The 19733-nt window shown below is 40.6% G+C and overlaps 1 non-coding gene across 1 annotated transcript; it reads right to left on the minus strand.

Moving 5' to 3' along the window:
* Positions 1 to 1443: 1443 nt before the first annotated feature.
* Positions 1444 to 1550, minus strand: LOC122077707. The gene has a single exon (XR_006139944.1). It is a non-coding gene; the product is annotated as a small nucleolar RNA R71 (small nucleolar RNA).
* Positions 1551 to 19733: the final 18183 nt, after the last annotated feature.

Here is a 19733-nt window from a genome sequence, read left to right on the forward strand (position 1 = left end):
TCCAGATCTGGTTTTTAGGGCTGGTAGTATTTCAAATCAAACAAGAAGCAACAAGTTTTAATTCAAGAATGGAAGTTCAGGTAGGTAGGCTTCTTCATAAGTCTTCTTGCCCCCCTCTCATTCCCTCTTCTGGCTAACCATTCATTCTTAACTTAGGTTTTTAATTTTAGTTTTACTTTATTGTTTTCCCTTTCCCCCAAGGTCCTTGGCTAGACTATGTATTGGCTTTGCCCCTCTCTAGCTATGAAATCATCCTTTTATTGCCTTGACTTTCAGTTTTTTACTTTGCCTCACTTTCCCTAAAGCTAAGTGGTGAAGCCCTTGTAAGAGTTACTCTCTTGTCAAGTAGGGAAGCTTGCATTATTTGGAGTATATCGCTCAGGCTAAGTAGAGAAACCTACTTGTGTGCCTCAAAAGCTTTCTTCCTTTTTAGTCACACTTTTATTATTTATTTCAGCACTTTTAATCTATTGCTTTTTATTTTAGCACTTTTACTTTCAGCTATTTACTTTTATCTGAATGGTTTGAAGTATTTAAATTCCTAAATGTGTTGGTTAGGATTCTTTTAGTTGTATTTGTTTTAGGGTAGTAGTTAGAAGTAGATCACCATAGTTAATCGATACACTTTCGCGTTACTAAAAGAACCCAAAAGTAAAATGGTTTCTCTCCTTGTGTTTGAATCGTAGCTACACTGATCCATACGCTTGCGGTTACTTTTAAATGTCAAAAAATTTTTTGGCACCATTGCCGGGGAGACAGATCCATAGTTATATCGGTGGAGGTCGCCAAGCCTCACAGTATGGTAAAGACAGGCTCTGCCCTGTAGCAGTACCTCAGGAATTAAGCAACCATGGATCCCTACTGGTAAGCTCACAAAAACCCAAAAAAAATAAAAAAAAAATCATTCTTTTGTGCTTGTCTTATTCTAGTAGTTGTGGGTAGTTTTTTGTTGCATGAGTGCTAGGTGGGTACGTGATACTGAGAATCGGTTAGAAAGAAGAGATCCATCCAACAAGTTGTGACCCTATACCTATACTCTCATCAATAGTTTTCAATATGGGAGACCAATAGCAAAACCCTCTACTTAATTCTCTGAAAGATAGGTTCTACCCTGCTAGAGCAGCCCAACCTTCCTACATAGTTCTACCACAAGCCCAGGGCAATAATTTTAAGCTTAAATCTCAGTACATCACTATGTTGCCCCCACTTCCATGGGCTGACCTCTGAGGATGCATACCTACTTCTAAGGGAATTTGAAAAGGTAATGTTCTAATTAAGATCCAATAGCTTTCTGATGATGCTATTAAGCTTAGGTTCATCACTTTTGCATTGAAAGACCAAGCTAAGAAGTGGTTGTATGGGTTACCCACAAATTCCATAACCACATGGGAATACTTCACAGTTGTCTTCCTCAAGAAATTTTTCCCAACTCACAAGAGCAACAAGCTTAGAAGTGATATCCTTCAGTTTAGGCAAAAGCCTAGTGAGTCTTTTTCTAAACTTATGGAGAGATTCAAGGATCTACTCTAAGAATGCCCTCACTATAGCCTAAACTTATGGTATTCATGCCAAATAATTTATAAGGATATTGATTACCCAACTAAAAAAATGATAGAGTCTATATGCCCTTGGGATTCACATCTTTTATAAATGAAAAAAAGGCATGGGAATTCTTACTTGACTTAGCAGACAAAACCCGCGAGTAGAAATCAACCCAAGAAAGGGAAAGAACCATAGAAGAGAAAGGATATTTTGTGGATGATATAGTAGCCAAAGAAGCCCACTTGGATAGCCTAATCAAAAGGATTGAGGCTATTGTTCCTAGAGAGCCATTATTAGTCAATATGAATAAGATGTGTGCTTGGTGCCAGTCCCCTGGACATGTTATTGAAGAATGCCCCAACACCTCTGGGGGCACTTTCAATGGCAGTGTTAATGCCTTATATTAAAATAATTCATATAGTAACACTTAATTTCTCTTGGAACTAGGGCAACCAAGTATGGCCTTCAAATTTTCATAATCAAGGTCAACTAGGGGTGTCAACGGTCCGGGTTGGTGCTGTTTCGGTCCGGTTCCACCGGTTTCGGTGTGAGTTTGGAAGTGACCGAAACCGACCCATTAAGGATTTATCGGTTTCGGTCCGGTGTCGGCTTCGGTGCGGTTTGGGTTCGGGTTGGTACCGGTTTGGATTTATTAGGTTCATTTCGGTTTGGATCGGTTTTTAAACCGGTATGGAGCCATTAGGCAACAACCAAATGATGAATTGTTGAACTTCGGTTTCTTAAATCGATTTGTAACCGGGTTGGTTTTGGTTTTTGGTCTAGTTTGGATTCGATTTTCCATACAAATGTATACAAAACTATTCAAATTTTGATTTTTTTAATGAATTTTGGAGTGTTTCGGTTTCTTACCGGTTTGGTTTCGGTTTCGGTCTGGGTTTTGAGCCAGTTTTGGTTTGGTTTTGGGTTCATCCGGTTTTCGGTGCGGTTCGGTTTGGTTTTGGGGTTACAATACTCGAAACCGAACCGAACCAATAAGGCTTCGGTTCGGTTCGGTCTGGGTTGTTATCGGTTCGGTCCGGCCGATTTTACCGGTTCGGTTTAGGAATTGACACCCCTAAGGTCAACCTAGACCCAAAAGGCCTCAATAGCCTTTTTCCCCAAATACTTTTCCGAGGCCAAATATAAGACCTCAGGCTAGTTTTCCTAGGCCACCTCTCCTATCATCTTATTAGCACCCCCTGGGTTTACCAATACCAAAGAGGCAAGCAGATTAAGTGACTTGGAAAAGAATATGGCCCTCCTCATGACAAGTAATCAAAATCTTATGAAAGAACTCATCCAAGTTGTCTCAATTTTACGTGAGAGGGAGAAGGGAACATTGCCTAGTCAACCAGAGCCTAACTTTATGTATCAACCTGTTAGTTCACAAGCACCCACTATTGCATCACTGAATGTGGTACAAGGTCAGACCCAATAAGGGCCCCCCAACCAGTGTCATGCTGTTTATGCCCTTAGGAGTGACCGGGAGTACCAACAGAGTGCTCCTAAATCTTCCCCATCTATTACTCCTGTTAACTCTCCTTCTGTTGAGGACATAAGTGTGCCTCTTGTTCCAGGTTCGTCTGATGAACTTAAAGAAATTAAAGATGATTTGGTTGAAGAAACCAAAAATGATTCTTCTTTAACAGTCTTCATGTCTCCCCTTATCCCCTTTCCTAATCAGTTGGTAATTAAAAAGAAGACTACTTCCATGGATAAGATTTTAGAAGTCTTCAAAAAGGTAGAAGTGAACATTCCTCTTTTGGATGCCATATCCCAGATCCTCGCCTATGCAAAGGTCCTGAAAGATTTGTGTACTCACAAAAGTATCACTAGTAAGCCCAAAAAGGCGTTCTTAACAGGTAACATTAGTTCCATAATTACTCAGCCTGTAGCCATAAAGTTCTAGGGAGCCTTACCATAGCTTCTGCATAGGCAACACCTACATTTTAGAATGCCTTACTTGACCTTGGCACAATTGTGAATTTTTTACCTTACCACGTGTATAAGCAACTAGAATTAGGAGAATTGAAAGCCACTAGAACTACTCTTTAGTTAGCCGATAGGTCTGTTAAGATTCCTAAAAGGATGGTTAAGTATATCTTACTTAACGTGGGGGAATTTATTTTTCCTATTGATTTCATTGTTTTAGACACCCAACCAGTTTCCAACATTTGGGACTAGATCCCAATCATTCTTGGTAGACCATTTCTTACCACTAGTAATGCCATAATCAATTATAGGAACAACAACACTTTTATGGATTTTAATATCTTTAGGTTGGGTAAGCAACCAAATCCCTATGAGAAGGAGGTTCATATGCTCCATCTAGATTTCTTTAAAGACTTATTTTGATATTGATTTTGATTCTAAATTTCAAGAGTGTATGGAACAATTTGGTGAATTTGATGAGGGAATTACATCTGAGGTTTGGAGTCTCCATCCACCTATAGAGCCCATTGGACCCTTATCTATCTTAATACCTATGCCTTCCATTTTTGAACACTCTAAGCTTGAGTTGAAGGAGTTGTCCTCCAATCTTAATTATGCTTTCTTAGGTAAGGATCACTCTCTTCAAGTCATCATTACTTCTGATTTGACTTCAATTCAGGAGGAGGAGTTGATCGAGGTTCTAAAGGAAAATAAGGAAGCCATAGGATGGACTATGGCTAACATCAAAGGAATTAGCCCTTCTATTGTTCAACATCATATTCACCTCATTTAGGGGTCCAAACCTTCAATGAAACACCAGAGAAGAACTAATCCAGTGATGAAAGAAGCCATTCAAAATGAAATACTTAGGTGGATGGATTATGGGATCATTTATCCCATTTTTGATAGGGGCAAGAATTTTTGCAATAGATCATTTGAGGCCCTCATGAAGAAATATGGGATCACCCATAAGCTGGCTATACCCTGTCACCCTCAAACTAGTGGCCAGATTGAGGTATCCAATAAGCAGATTAAGCAAATTTTTGAAAAGGCTATCAACCCTAATCGCAAGGATTGGTCTCTTAGACTTGTGGGCACCTTGTGGTCTCACAGAACTACACTCAAGACTGATCTTGGACAATCTCCTTACCTCCTTGTGTATGGAAAGACATGCCATCTTTTAGTTGAGTTACAGCATAGATCCTTTTAGGCTATAAAGAAGCTAAATTTTAATCTGCCTACTACTGATACTCATAGTGGACTCCAACTAGCTAAGTTGGAGGAGTTTCGCAATGATGCCTATGACAATGCTAGTATTTATAAGGCAAAAACCAAAGCTTTTAATGATAGACACATCCTTAGGAAGTCTTTTACACTTGGTGATAAGGTTTTTCTTTACAATTCTAGGTTGCATATTTTTTCAGGCAAGTTGAGATCCCGTTGGGATGGTCCTCATGTTGTGTAGACTATTTTTTCTCATGGTTCTGTTGAGGTATTGAACCCTAGCACAAGTATAATTTTCAAAGTCAATGGTCAATGGTTGAAGCCCTTCGTTGAGTTGTCATCTTTTGTTCTGGAAGAGGTCATGGATCTTCATGAACCTCTTTAATCAAATGACTAACTTTTACCCTATTATGACCCCCTTGCATTGTCTTTGCTTTTAATTCTTTCCATGTATTGAGGACATTGACCTAAGTTCAGGGGAGGGAAACCAAGTTTTTTTTGCTTTTACTTTTTCCCTTTTTTTTTTTTTTTTTTTTTTTTTTTTTTTTTTTTGAGCTTGCTATGTATGAAGTCCTACTTTGGCTTTTGGCTAATGACCATACCATTCGGTTGCTTGATGGATGAAAGTAATAATTTTGATTAAGGTACCCATCTTGAACACATAATAACCCTATTGAGATGGAAGAAACAAGCCTGTGTCTTAAGGTGGGACTCTCTTTTGAAAAATAAGAAACCCTTGTTTTACGGTGTTGGACCTTATGTAAGTCCGTGTGTTCCTTGTACTCTTGAATTGGAGTTGAGACTTTTTTTTTGGGCATGAATTGACAAATACAAAATTTTAAATGAAAGGTGGAAAGTGATATAAAAGTTGATTTCCTTGGAACTAGACAGGGCATTGCGCCTCAGGAAGCGTGGTGTATTGATCGAAACTCTTAGGGAAGAAATTTCTAAAAGAACTTTGGCATCATGGTATAAGTGGGTATATGCAAAAAGTGAAGATACATAGTAACTTGGGTGTCTGGTGTTTGCTCCACTATGTCACTCAAGCCAATAGTAGTGGAGTAGGATAGAGTTTATTATAAAGAAAAAATAAAAAAGAGAACGAAAACCACACTGCAGGAAAGTAATTGCAAATGTCATCAATGCTTTGATAAAATGTTTGGTCGAGAACACTCCAAAGCCTTAGTCCTTGGTTCCCTATTACTTCACAAGTGGTTTTTCCTTAAGATAAGGATGTTTTGGAAGAGATAGGGTGAGTTCCAAATTAAGAAATATGCTTGTGCATGAAATCGATATGGGGTAATAAAAATTCAAGTGTGAGGGTCCGTAGATCAAGTGTAAGAGGAATCATCTTTGCTCCGGATCGGTATGGCCCTTACCTTTAGCCAAGGTTGGGATTTATTTTTTCTGAATTTTGGGTGTATTTTCACTGCAAACACCCACAAGACAACTCGTCCCCTAGGGGTGACCTATGGGCTTAAAGGCTTATTGCACATGCTAAGTGCAACCGTGATTCCTACGAAAGTGAGTTAGGTTTTTTATTGTTTACTTTTTATTCTTTTTCTTTTGCTCGAGGACTAGTAAAGTCTAAGTATGGGGGAATTCTATTGAGCACATTTATGTATGAAATCTTAGGATGTAAGCATGTATTTTTACATATTTAGAATGGAGCTACCTTGGGATTTACTCTCTTTTTGTAGGTTTTGTATTTTAAAGGCCTTAGGGACTATTGGGCACCATATCTCCAATTTTACACATAAAGAGGTCTAGTTTGTTTTCATGCTGTGAAGAGGATGAAATTCTAAGCAAGATGGATGTGTTGCATTAAAAGTATACATTCATTTAGACACCTGTGCACGTGATTATTTTTTTTTTATGCCAGAAAAAGAATAATGTACCAGAACAGAACCGAGATGCAAGCTCAACCTTCTGTAGTTGTCCTAGAGGTACAAGGGAATATTCTAGATGCCAAAAAAGAAGGAGGGGCCCACCTTGGATGCCACTCTCTCTCCTTGGGTGTGGAACACAAGATCTCCTATTTTTTAGAGATTTTGTTGAAGATTCTCTATTTTCCACCTACTTAAAGACAAGGGGCATGGACGGAATTTCCAATTAAATTAGAAGATAGCCCAATATCGTGTAAAGAAAGGAGAAGAAATCATCCAAGAAAGGGTTTGTGCGCAAGATAGAAGAGAGAGAAAAGAATAAAGAGAAAAAGTGGGGAAAAAAAAGAAGAGAATTCGTTGGACCTCCTTTCTCTCCTATGATTCCCTCCTTTTCTTTCTTCTCTCTCCTCCACATCATCACCTTAGACCTAAAAAACCCTAATTAGGAAACCTAAATTGTGGGAGACTCTCCCCTACCTATCATTCTCTCCCCTCCACCTCATTAAAACCTAAATCGTTGGACTCTCTTTTTCCCCTATCTCCTTTCTATCCTTATCACTTTCTCTCTTCTCTACCCTCCACCTCATCACACAAAATCGTCCAAGGGGATCCACCCTTGGACGTCCTCCCCTCTCCCCTATTCCCTATAAATAAAAAGCATACAAGGGGGGAGAGTACGCACTTCACTTTTAAGGTTGTCTTTTCTGTAGTCTCTCTTCTAGGGTTTTCTCTAGTTCTTCTTCTTACTTTTTGGTTTAAGCCCTTATGTAATAGATTTTTATTTAATGAATGCAAGTTTCCTTTTATTTTTGTTGTTCACGGTATTCAGTTGTAAGTGAAAAGTTCTAGGCTTAGTTCTAAGTGACAAGATCCAAGTGTGGAGCATAAGTTTTCAAGTTCAGATTTGTCTTCTTCAGGCCTAGCAATTTTAGATTTTGTTTATTCCACATCTAGGTTTTAAGACTAGTAGTATTTCAAATCGAACAAGAAGCAACAAGTTTTAACTTAAGTATGGAAGTTCGGGTAAGTAGGCTTCTTCATAAGTCTTCTCACCCCCCTTTCATTCTCTCCTCTCGCTACCCATTCATTCTTAGCTTAGGTTTTTAATTTCAGTTTTACTCTATTGTTTTCCCCTTCCCCCAAGGTCATTGGCTAGACTATGTATTGGCTTTTCCCCTCTCTAGCTATGTAACCATCCTTTTATTGCATTTACTTTCAGTTATTTACTTTCTCTCCCTTTCCCTAAAGCTAAGTAGTGAAGCCCTTGTAAGAGTTACTCTCTAGTCAAGAAGGGAAGCTTACATTATTTGTGGTGCATCCCTTGGGCTAAATAGAGAAACCTACTTGTGTGCCTCTCTCTAGATTTCTTCCTTTTTAGTTGAACTCTTATTATTTATTTCAGAACTTTTACTTTATTGGTTTTTACTTTATCACTTTTACTTTCAATTATTTACTTTTTGTCTGTGTGGTTTGAAGTATTTAAATTCCTAGATGTGTTGGTTAGGACGCTTTTAGATGCATTTGTTTTAGGGCGGTAGTTAGAAGTAGATCACCATAATTAATCGATACACTTTTGCGTTACTAAAAGAAGCCAAAGATAAAGTGGTTATTCTCCTTGTGTTCGACCTATAGCTACATTGATCCATACGCTTGTGGTTACATTTAAATCTCAAACAGTCCAATATGGGGGATTGGGCACACCTACTTGTGTGCCTCTCTCTAGATTTCTTCGCCTTTAGTTGAACTCTTATTATTTATTTCAGCACTTTTACTTTATTGGTTTTTACTTTATCACTTTTACTTTCAGTTATTTACTTTTTATCTGCGTGGTTTGAAGTATTTAAATTCCTATATGTGTTGGTTAGGACACTTTTAGATGCATTTGTTTTAGGGTGGTAGTTAGAAGTAGATCACCATAATTTATCGATACACTTTTATGTTACTAAAAGAAGCCAAAGATAAAGTGGCTGCTCTCCTTGTGTTCGACCCATAGCTACATTGATCCATATGCTTGTGGTTACATTTAAATCTCAAATAGTCCAATATGGGCGATTGAGATCATACAAAAGGGCTTGGGAGTCTCCACCTAGGATTATGGGCCTAGGACACAGGGGTGGGCCCAATTCCTAAGAAAATGGCCCAGAATTTAGTCTGGTCCAGAGAAGAAGGTACGTATCAGGTTATAGAGTTGGGAAGGTGTTAGGCACCTAATCTACCCGGTTCAACCAGTCTTCCTAATAGATGCTTGAGAACAAATATTTTCCACAATTATTCCCACACCGTATGCATGGCTAAGTTATCACACATATATAAGTTAATTGAATTTGATTACTTATGTACACTAAAACAAGGTCAATAAAGAGTCTACATTATGCTAACTCAGGTGAGAGATTATACCTGAACTTGAAATAGGTTTCGGGTGAAGAGGAGTGGACCCCCGATTGGTGTAGGACTTTCTTGTGATTTCTCCCGACTCAGGGGAAGATGGTATTGACCTCCAACTTCCTTTCTCAAGAGATGCTAACTGTGATAATATTTAGATAGAGTTCCGACTAGGAAAGGTTACTTTCGGATTTAAGTTTTTGTAGAGCTTCGGCTAGGGAATGCTACTTCTAGGCTTAGGTTGAGGTGGCACTCCAGCAGAGCTTCTGCCAGGAAGGGGCTACCGTCAAATTTGGATTTTGATAGAGCTTCAGCTAGGGAAGACTACTTCCGGCTTAGACTGTGGTGGCACTCTAGCATAGCTTCGGTTAGGGAAGGCTACTTCTGAGCTTAGGCTGAGGTGGCTCTCCCGCAAAGCTTCCACTAGGGATAGGTGGAGGGATTTAAAATGTAACCGTAAGCGTACAGATCAGTGTAGCTACGGGTTGAACACAGGGAGAGCAGCCACTTTATTTTTTTATTTCTTTTAATAATGAAAAAGTGAATCAATTAATGGTTGTGATCTAATTCTAATTACTGTCCTAAACATATGTATCTAAAATAACGTCCTAACCATTCGTCATCTAAGAATTTAAAGATGCAAGCCACACAATTAAAATTAAATAAATAAATAACTGAAAAATAAACAACCCACGTAATTAAAAAATAAAAAATAAAGAAAAAAAAATGCTGAAATAAAAATAAAGTAAAAGAAAGGGGAGAAAGCTAGAGAGAGACTCACAAGTAGGTTTCTCTAGTTAGCCTGAGGGATGTATCATAATATGAACTTCCGTACTTGACCAGAGAGTCACTCTTACAAGGGTTACTCTACTAGGCTTTAGGGAAAGGGAGACAATTAAAATAAAAGCAATAAATTGATGGTTCTATGGCTAGGAGGGGCAAAGCCAACACATACACTAGCCATGAACCTTGGTGGAAAGGGATAGCACTAATGTAACGACTGAAATTAAAATCTTAAATTAAGAAAGAAAAGGTAGTCAGAAGAGGAGATGAGAGGGGGGAGAGAAGACTACTGAAGGAGCCTACTTACTTGAATCAATGCTTGAACTTGAAAGCTTGGGTGATTTGAGATACTACCAGTACTAAAAGTCAGATCTGGAATAAACCAAATCTAAAATTTCTAGTGTTAGAGAAAACAAATCTTAAAAAAAAAAAACTGAACTTAAAAAAAAAAAGATGCTCCACGGCTCGTGATCTTGTCACCTAGATCTAAGCCTAGAACTATAACTTTAAAAATTACAACTCAATTGCATAAATCATAAACATAAATGACTGAATAAGAATAAAAAAGAGTGCTTGCATTAATTGACATAAAAAACTATTACAAAAGTGATTAAAGAAAAAATAGAGAAGAACTAAAACAAAAGAGTGAGAGAGGGAGTGATTAAAGAAAAAATAGAGAAGAACTAAAACTAAAGAGTGAGAGAGGGAGAGACAGAAGAAAACTAAGCATAAACTAGAAAATAAACTAAGGGGAATAATAAAATAGGAGGGGGGAGGAAGGGGCTTTTATAGGGTTTTTTTCTTGCCTCCTTTCTTCTACAAGTCTTCTTTAAGAAAAGAAAGAAATAAAATTAAATTAAATCTTGGTAAAAATCCTCATTCTCTGAGATATTGTGTGAAGGAAGAGAGAATCTGTTTCTATAATTAACAAATTCTATTCTTTCCTTACAATATTCATCAATATCTTGCAATCTTGATTAAATCAAAAAGGAATCTCTGCATAGCATCTTCAAGATCTTGTGAGGTGACAAGGAGAGAAAATAATCTTCAGGATTTTGTAAGAGAGAGGATGTGGTACCAATGAGTGGGTCCCACCTTTGGACTGGTTATTGATTCACTTTAAGCACTTTCTCTTGTAGACTTGGAAACTAAAAAAAAAAACAAGAAAAATAAAAGTAGTATTATCCAAAGTGGGGCAAAATGTACAGTTATATCCCTAAGATTTCACACATTATTATGCTCATCAATAGGCTATAGGAGGGTTTAGGCTGAGGTGGCACTCTAGCAGAGCTTTGGCTAAAGAAGGCTACTTTCGAGCTTAGGTTGAGGTAGCACTCCGGTAGAGCTTCCACTAGGGATAGGATATAGGAAGGCTTAGGCTAAGGTAGCACTTCAACAGAGCTTCCACTAGGGATAGGCTATAGGAGCGCTTTTGTAGAGGTGGCACTCCGATAGCGCTTCCACTAGGGATAAGCTATAGAAGGGCTTAAGAGGCTTGGGAAGGCTTGGGAAGAACTTCAAAGATCTTCAAAGAACTCTGAATAACTTTGAAGGAATTGGGAAGAACTTTGAAGGGGAGGGAGAGAAGGGCAATGTGTCTCCAACAAAGGTGCTCACCAAGTGTGTCAAATATGAAATTTCAAGGATGTGGTATTTATAGGTTTCTTGGACCAATGGGATGAAAAAGGGGATTTTCTTAGCCGATGGGGTGAAAAAGATGGTTTTTCAGGTAATAAGGTGCAGTGGCATAGGGTACGCTAGCAAGGTGGTATGGGGTACGCAAGCAGGTGAAGAGGGAAAGTCCACCAAAATCCGATCACCGAAGCGGGGCTGCTAGCAACCAACTCGTGGGGCAATGTCAGTCCAGGGTCGGGCCACTATGGTCGGGGATGGGGCTGCGTTGGTCCAGAGTGGGGCCGAGGGAAATATTCCCCAGATTCTGATTAGATGGCTCCGAGAAGATTCTACCTTCTGGGGTGATTGCAGGAGATCCAATGGTCTGATTTTAACACATCATATATCATTAGAAACGTGATTCTGAGTACTATCCATCTATATGGTCACTTTAGATCAAATTCCTTCGTATATGTGATGTTATAATTGGACCCTTCTTTTCTTCGATACCAGGACTTCTAGGTTTTCTAGGATTTCTGGTGTAAAGAGAGTGTTTCGATCAGTTGCATCTCTATTGATTGGAAGCGAAAGGCCAAGTCCATGATTCATGAGTCATCATAGCTAGGGAAGGGTGACAAAATTGGGTGTCTATAGTAGAGCTTTAGCTAGGGAAAGACTACTGAAAGGCTAAGGCATGGGTGGCACTTCGGCAGAGCTTCAGCTAGGGAAAGGTTACTGGAAGGCTAAGGCTTTGGTGGCACTATGGAAGAACTTCAGCTAGGTAAAGGTTATTGGAAAGCTAAGGCTTGGACGACACTTTGGCAAAGCTTCAGTTAGGGAAAGGCTACCAGAAGGCTAAGGTTAGGGTGGCACTTCGGCTAAGGAAGGCTAAGCAAGCCAAGGAAAGGGGCTAAAGGGGTGCTAGGATAGGCAAGGGAAGAGCTAGTGGGGGGCCATGCTTGGCTAGGAGGGGAAGAGGTGTGCTCACCAAGGCAAGAGGGGAGCCACCAAGGAAAGGAAGAAGGGTTTTCTCAAGTGTCAGTGTGTTTTTTCAAGTTGGGAGGGTATTTATGGATTTCTTGGACTAATGGGGTGAAAAAGGGAATTTTTCATCCAATGGGGTGTACCGGCATAGGGTACACTAGTGGGGGTGCGGGGTATGCAAGTGAGGGATATGGGATTTTCAGGTAAAAAATCACACTGGGTGTGGGGTCGCAGTGTAGTGGGCTGGGGCCGCAAGGCAATAGGGCGGGGCCGTGGGGCAATAGGGCAGGGCTGTGGGGTAGTGGGGTGGGTGTGTGTACAAAGCGAGGCCATGGTGCATGCGCACGTGTTCGCATAGGCATGAGGTGAGGCTGCAGGGTGGTGGCACGGGGCTACGAGGTGGTGAGAGGGGCTGCGGGTTATGGGGCAGGGCCGCATGGCCTTGGGGTGGGGCCGCGGGTATGCAGCACGATGCCACATAGGTGCGGGGCCACGAGGTAATGGGGCGGGGCCATAGGCAAGGGCCGTAGGGCCATGCTTAGAATATTCCCTGGATTCTGATCCGTTGGTTCTAGATAGATTCCCTCTTCTGGGGATGATTGTGGGAGATTCGATGGTCTAATTTTGACGTACCTGTGAGGGTAGCGGTTTGAAATGCGATCTCTCTTCTCCGCTTTGGGGGGTAGAAGAAAAGGACTTGCATTGATTCCATCCTCTCTCCTCTTTTTCTCTTTCATAAGGGAGGGGTGTGTCTTATGTGCTTACCCTGCGGGCCAGCACCACTGTATCGTCGCTCAAAAATACGTGGAGGCCTACTTCCCAAAAGTGTAAAATTTATCCTTCAATACGAGGATTTGATGATGGTCCAATATGGGGATTGGGATCATGCAAAAGGGTTTGGAGTCACCACTTAGAATTATGGACCTAAGACCCATGGGTGGGCCCAATTCTTAAGAAGAGAGCCCAAAAGTTGGTCTGGTCTAGAGATTTAGGGTAAGTGTCAGGTTGTAGAGTTGGGAAGGTGTTAGGTACCCAATCTACCCGGTTCAACCGGTCTTCCTACTAGATGCTTAAGAACGAACGTGTTCCACAATTATTCATATTTCGCATGCATGGCTAAGTTATCACACATATATGCATTGAGTGAATTTAAATAACTGTGTACACTAAAACATGGTCTATATAAAGTCTACATTATACTAATTTGGGTAAGAAATTATACCTATGCTTGACCACTGTTTTGGGTCAAGAGGGGTGGGGCCCCAATTAATGCTAGCACGAGCTATTTTTTGGATTCTCTTGGCCCAAAGGAAGATGGTCTTGGCCTCCAACTTCCTTTCTTGAGAGATGTTGACTATGATGATATTCGGGCAGAGTTCCGACTGGGAACGGTTACTTTTGGATTTCGACTGAGCTGGCACTCTGATAGAACTTTCGTTGAGGATAGGTTAGGGGAGGACTAAGCTGAGGTGGCACTCGGATAGAGCTTCCACTAGGCATGGGCTGAAAACCTAAATGCTTGAAGGACTTTGAAGGCCCGAAGAACACTTTAAAGACTTGAAGGAATCTTAAGAAGATCTCTCCGTAGACTGAAAGAACCTCACAAGGGGGGTGGGAGACTAAGGGAAAACTTTTCCAACACAAAAATCTCACTCAAAAAGGCAAAGGATTGAAGAGTTTCGAAGGCCCAAAGAACACTTCGAAGATTCGAAGAACACTTCGAATCTTATGATGATCTCTCCAAAGACTTGAAAAACTTCGAGGGGTGAAAGGGAAGGAGAGAGGGGAGAGATTCTCTCACTAAGAGGATTGGACTCTTGTGGTGTTATCGTGCATAAAACCAAAGGGAGGGGTATTTATAGGATTCTTGAACCAATGGGGAGAGAAAGGGAATTCCCTTGGCCAATGGTAGGTTGGACCAATGGGGTGGAGAGTAAAATTCTTTTGCCAATAGGAAAACTGAGTCATTTTTTGGGCCAATGGGAAGTTGCGGTGTAGGGTATTCACAAGCGGGTGAAGAGAAAATATCCTCACCCATTGGGTTAGTCGAACACAAATCCCAGCCATTTATGGTGGCACATGAGGCTAGGACCGGGTGCATGGGGCACATATGGGTGTGCGCAAGAGGTTGGTAGTGGTGTGCACGGGCTGCCCTACAACTGTGCGTAGGCTGGCCTACAGGCGCATACGGTCTAGCCTGCAGGGGCGTTGGCTAGGGCTGCAAGAGCACGGGCAGGGGTGCATAAGCAAGCAATGGGGGCACATAGGTTGTGCAGCAGGGGCACGTGGGCAGGCAGTGGGGGCACGCGGGCAGGTAGCAGGGGCTTGCGCGATGTGCCAAGGGGGCACACAAGTCATGCAGCAGTGGAGCACAAGAAGGTAACCGGGGAACGTGGAGGCCATGCAGCAGGGGCATGTGGGCTATGAAAGGCCCTAGTTAATAATTTGGCCAAATAATTCATGAATTATTCGGCCGAACAAAATTTTTTCGAATTAAATCAAAAATTCTGACCGAATCCGAATAAAAAATGCGCTTTTTACTAATTTGAATTTAAAACACGAATAATTTGGGCCGAACCGAATTAAACCGAATTATTCGGTCCACTTAAACAGTATTAAAAAAAAAAAAAAAAAACAAACAAACAAAACGTCATATGTGAAACCCACGGTACCCACCACCGAAATAGTTTTTTTTTTTTTTTCATCTTCTTCTCCCCCAAATTTCCGCCTCCTTCTTCCCATCTTTTTTCTCCACCTAATTCTTCTATACAATCGTACGAATCTACTCGTTGTTTCATTTCTTTCTCATAACTTCATCAGTTCATCCTATGATAGGGGAGATATCAAGCGTTGATGGATAATTTGAGGTTTCGGGGGACCAGGATAGATTCATATCGCCGTACCAATCAATCTTCTTTTATATTGTTGCTTTAATTTTGAAAAATTAGTGCGTCTTAGTACAATATGGGTCTTGTGAACCCAAGCAAAAGGATAATGAAAATTTTTTGTGGTCAATTTATTTATTTGTTTTATTGTAGTTGTAATCTTGCTTTCACTATTTTGGTGCCTAATCTATTTCATGAGTAGAAATTGGATTACAATAACCATTGCTTCCATCGCTCAATAACAATTTTTTCATAGTTTTTTACTTTATTGTATAAAGTAATTTTCTCTTTCTAAGTATACAAATCAAGTTAATAACTTGATAAATAAAAAATATACAATAAACTATAAAAATAATATCCGAATTTTTTGCCCGACTTTTATTTTTTTAATCGAATAATTCTCGAATCCGAATCCGACTCCGATTTTTATTTTGTCTGCTTTTTTGACCGAATCCTTAAATTGACCAATAAAATTATTTTGAATAATTCTCTGCCTAAATAATTCTCGAATCCGAATTTGCTAACTATGTGCAAGGCTAGCTGGGTTGGCTGGCTGGCTGGCCGGTGCGTGCGATATGCGCGCAGAAAAATATGATATTCCATGGAAGACTACGGGAGATCTGACGGTCTGATTTTAACATACCATATATCTTCAAAATTGTATTTCTGAGTACTATCCATTCGTACGGTCATCTTAACCAGATTCTTTTGTATATAAAAATTCAAAATTGGAGCCTCTTTTCCCCCGTATGGGGTTTTCAGGGTTCTTTAGATAGGGGATGTTTTTGGGTTTCTTTAGTCGATCATCTCTGTTGATCGGAAGCAAGAAGTCACGTCCAAGATCCGTATTTCATCATAGCTAGAGCGGGTGAAAAAATTGGGTGTCTACATAATGCCCCTCTTTGGCCTAGGCCTAGGCCTATGCCAACGACCAAAGGGTAAAGAAAATAACGACCACATTTTGTCACCTGGAGTATGTACTGCTGTCATTTTACTCATTTAATGACGGAATTGAAAAATGCAATAGGTAATATCTCTTAACTACTTTAAAGTTTTTGGACTTACCTAAGCGGTCGATTGTAGGAAAGAAATTTGTTGCTCTTCCAATCCTACAAAAGATGTTGGTACTTGTCTTTTTCTTAACTAGGATTCCATGTGCCAGTCTGAGGAAATCAATAATGAGATCGACCTATTCAGAACCGATTCAAAAGAGGTCAGGCCACCTAGGGCCAAGTTAATGAAATTGGGCCACTTAGGGCCGAGTCAATGAAATTTGGCCACCTGGGGCCGAGTCAATAAAATTGGGCCACCTAGGGCCAGGTTAATGAAATTGGGCCACCTAGGGCCAGGTCAATGTAATTGGGCCACCTGGGGCGGGGTTGATGAAATTGGGCCACCTAGGGCCGGTTCAATGTAATTGGGCCACCTGGGGTCGGGTCAATGTAATTGGGCCACCTAGGGCTGTCGAGTCAATGAAATTGGGCCACCTAGGGCCGAGTCAATGAAATTGGGCTACCTAGGGCCAAGTCAATGAAATTGGGCCACTTGGGGGTGGGTCAATGAAATTAGGATCTTGCATTATAGCCCTTGAATCTTGAAAACTTGGCTCTTGACTTAGAATATTTTAGCTTTTGATTTGGAATCTTTGAGCTTTGATTTTTTTTTACTTTGATTTGGAATCTTGATTCTTTGAATTTTTGACTTTGATTTTACCTTCTACTTCTACCTACCAATTTCACCTTCCACTTTCATGTGTTTTTATCTACCAAGTAGATTTTACTTTCCATGTGATTTTAACTTTTACCCACCACAAAAATATTTTGAATTTTGTTTTTTGGTGGTAAGAACTCTTAAATTGTACCTTGGAATTAGCATCTCAAATTTTTTTTTGGAGGATGAATTTTTAACCATAAAATGGTCCCCCCTCTTGTTTACTCACTTTTCCGAGTTTCTTAAGTTGGGAAGGATTTGTGAGTGAGTGAGCTCGGGTTTTAGAATCATCTCTAAGATCCGAACCATTTGGCATTTTTACGGGTTCCTTCAAATTTTTTCCAAAGATCTTCAAGTTTTCTTTGAAGTTCTTCATCTTTCTCTTGAAGATCTTCATAGATCTTGAGGAAGGAGCTCATTGGAGAATTTGACATCTTTTTAGGATTTTATGTAAATTAGGGGAACTTGTTGGGGTTCTTTATGATTTTGGAAAATATGGCTGAAAGAAGAAAGAGAAAGACTTGTGGAGAAGTCCAGTTGGATGGTTGTAGCAATTCCTCTCAAAGGGGTGAGGGCCTTGCAGATTGGTACTCCGGACAGAATTTCCATAACACTTGGAACCATATCTGTAACTCAGTATGTGGCTCTTGGGTAAGTCTTTACATTTCATTCATTGTTTGCTTATTCATTTTTTTTCTTTTTGTTTTGCTTTCCCTTATCATTTATTTTATATATATATATCTATATATATTTATTTATTTATTATTTTTTTAAATAAAAAGCATGATGGGGAAGTACCACCGACCTTGGCTAGATATGGCCATCCAAACACAGCTCAGCATTGGTACACGAAACTCCCCTACAGAGTGAGGGAGATAGTTGATTCATCATACCTGAGTTAATTGGCTTCCATAGAAACTACGAAGTTCAACCCATTATTGGCAGGGGCCCTGATGGAGCGATGGTGGCTGAGCACTCATTCCTTCCATCTTTCTATCGGCAAAATCACTATCACGCCCTTGTGTCTCTATGCCCTAACAGGCATACCATTTGGGAAGAGGCCTTTGACCCTTCCCGGTACTTTGAAAGTTAGGGAATTCACAGATTTGACAGGCATTGATATCAGGGGTGATCAGATATACATCTATCTTGGCGAGATCAGTGTTCCTTAGTGGAGGACCAGCCTGGGGGTAAACCCGGGTAATCTGGCATAGGTGACCCGTTCTTTCCTTTTGTTCACTGTGGGTCAATGTATCTTTCGTGACCTCCAAGGCAGGACAGACATTCGCATGGTTGCCTTCTTCTGGAATCTTCAGGACGTGGACACCTAGGACTGGGGCGGGGTTGCTTATGCATATTTTTTGTGGTCTCTGGATCTGTTATCATATGGAGACGGAAGGCTTCAAGGAGTGGGCTACATCCTCTAGGTAATCTCTTGTCCTTGTATACATTTCTTTTCATTTGGTTGCATTCTTTCACTTTGATTTTTCAAATTAGCCCTAGTGCTATGAGCATCTGGAGATTATGGCTCCCACACTGAAGGATCCTCAAGCATTGCCCTTCCCTGTAGTTGTGAGATGGGGAGATAGCGAAGTACACAGGGTCTGGCGCTATCCTCCAGGGACTACCGCCCGTTCTCTCCTGAATGGCCTTACAGAGGTAAGCCATGGTTTGTCTTTAAATCTCCTCATATTATGCGCCGTACTTATTTTTCCTTGAATCTACAGGTCACTTGGAGAACATTCCATCCTCTCACGTTCTTGGACCTTGATGAAGCTATTCGGGCTAGATATTTATTAGAGAACCAAGTCTTATTCAGGGGGATATGGGGCCATGCCTGGTATTTAAGGGAGAAAGTCATACCCCAATGGTCTAATGCTGATATATGCTTCTCTCCTTGTCTTCCTCCACCAACCATGCATTATCCAGAGTGTATTCCCATGGACCAGATCGAGAGACTAGCCGACGGAATATGGGATGATTCATTCCTTGAGTAGGATAGGGATTACAAGGCTTTCATTGAAGAAGAGACTGTTTGTACCCCTCTTGGTTCTGATGGTCCAGTAGTATGTTGCTCTTTCTTGAGTATCACTTTTAGTCTTTCAATTCCTTTTAGCCTTGAATGATGTTCTTTCAGGGGAAACACGACGTGTAGACCTTTCTACCATCCAATCACATGTCAGTGCTATTGGTCCATCCCAAGCCAGACCTTCTACTAGTGCGGATGGATCCCTCAGGCTAGCCACCATCCCCTTTCATGGCTTCCTAGGTTGGTGTTACCCCAATGCAACCAATCCTAGCCTCCCTCATCTTCTGGAGTAGAGAATAGATGTAGATGCTTCCCTTGGGCTGCCCATTCCTTATGACTATGTAAGTATCCAACCATCCCTTAACTGACTTTCAACCTTATTTGAATGATACGCTCTTTCTCAATCCATGGAGGTCTATTCTGAGATCAGGAGGATGCATCATGGCTTGTGTGAGGTGATGATCACCAATGTATTTTCTATCTCTTTTTTCTTTTTTCCCTTCTTCTTTCATTACTCTTCTTCTTGATCCTCTCCTATATTTCTCAGAATAGAAGGATTGCCGCCTTGGAGAGCCAAGTCAGCTCCTACCAACAGGAGAATGCCCAGCAGCATGCACTGATTCAAGATTTGACCCAGAGACTGGAGAATACTGAATTTGCATCGCCGAGCTCCTCGTCATTCCATGAGGGTGTCTTAGAGTTTGGTTCAAATGAGGATTTTGGCTCTTAGGGATCTGTTCCTGTAGTTCCTGCAAGCACAAA

This window comes from Macadamia integrifolia, chromosome 4 (assembly GCF_013358625.1).
Source record: "Macadamia integrifolia cultivar HAES 741 chromosome 4, SCU_Mint_v3, whole genome shotgun sequence".
Lineage (NCBI taxonomy): Eukaryota > Viridiplantae > Streptophyta > Magnoliopsida > Proteales > Proteaceae > Macadamia > Macadamia integrifolia.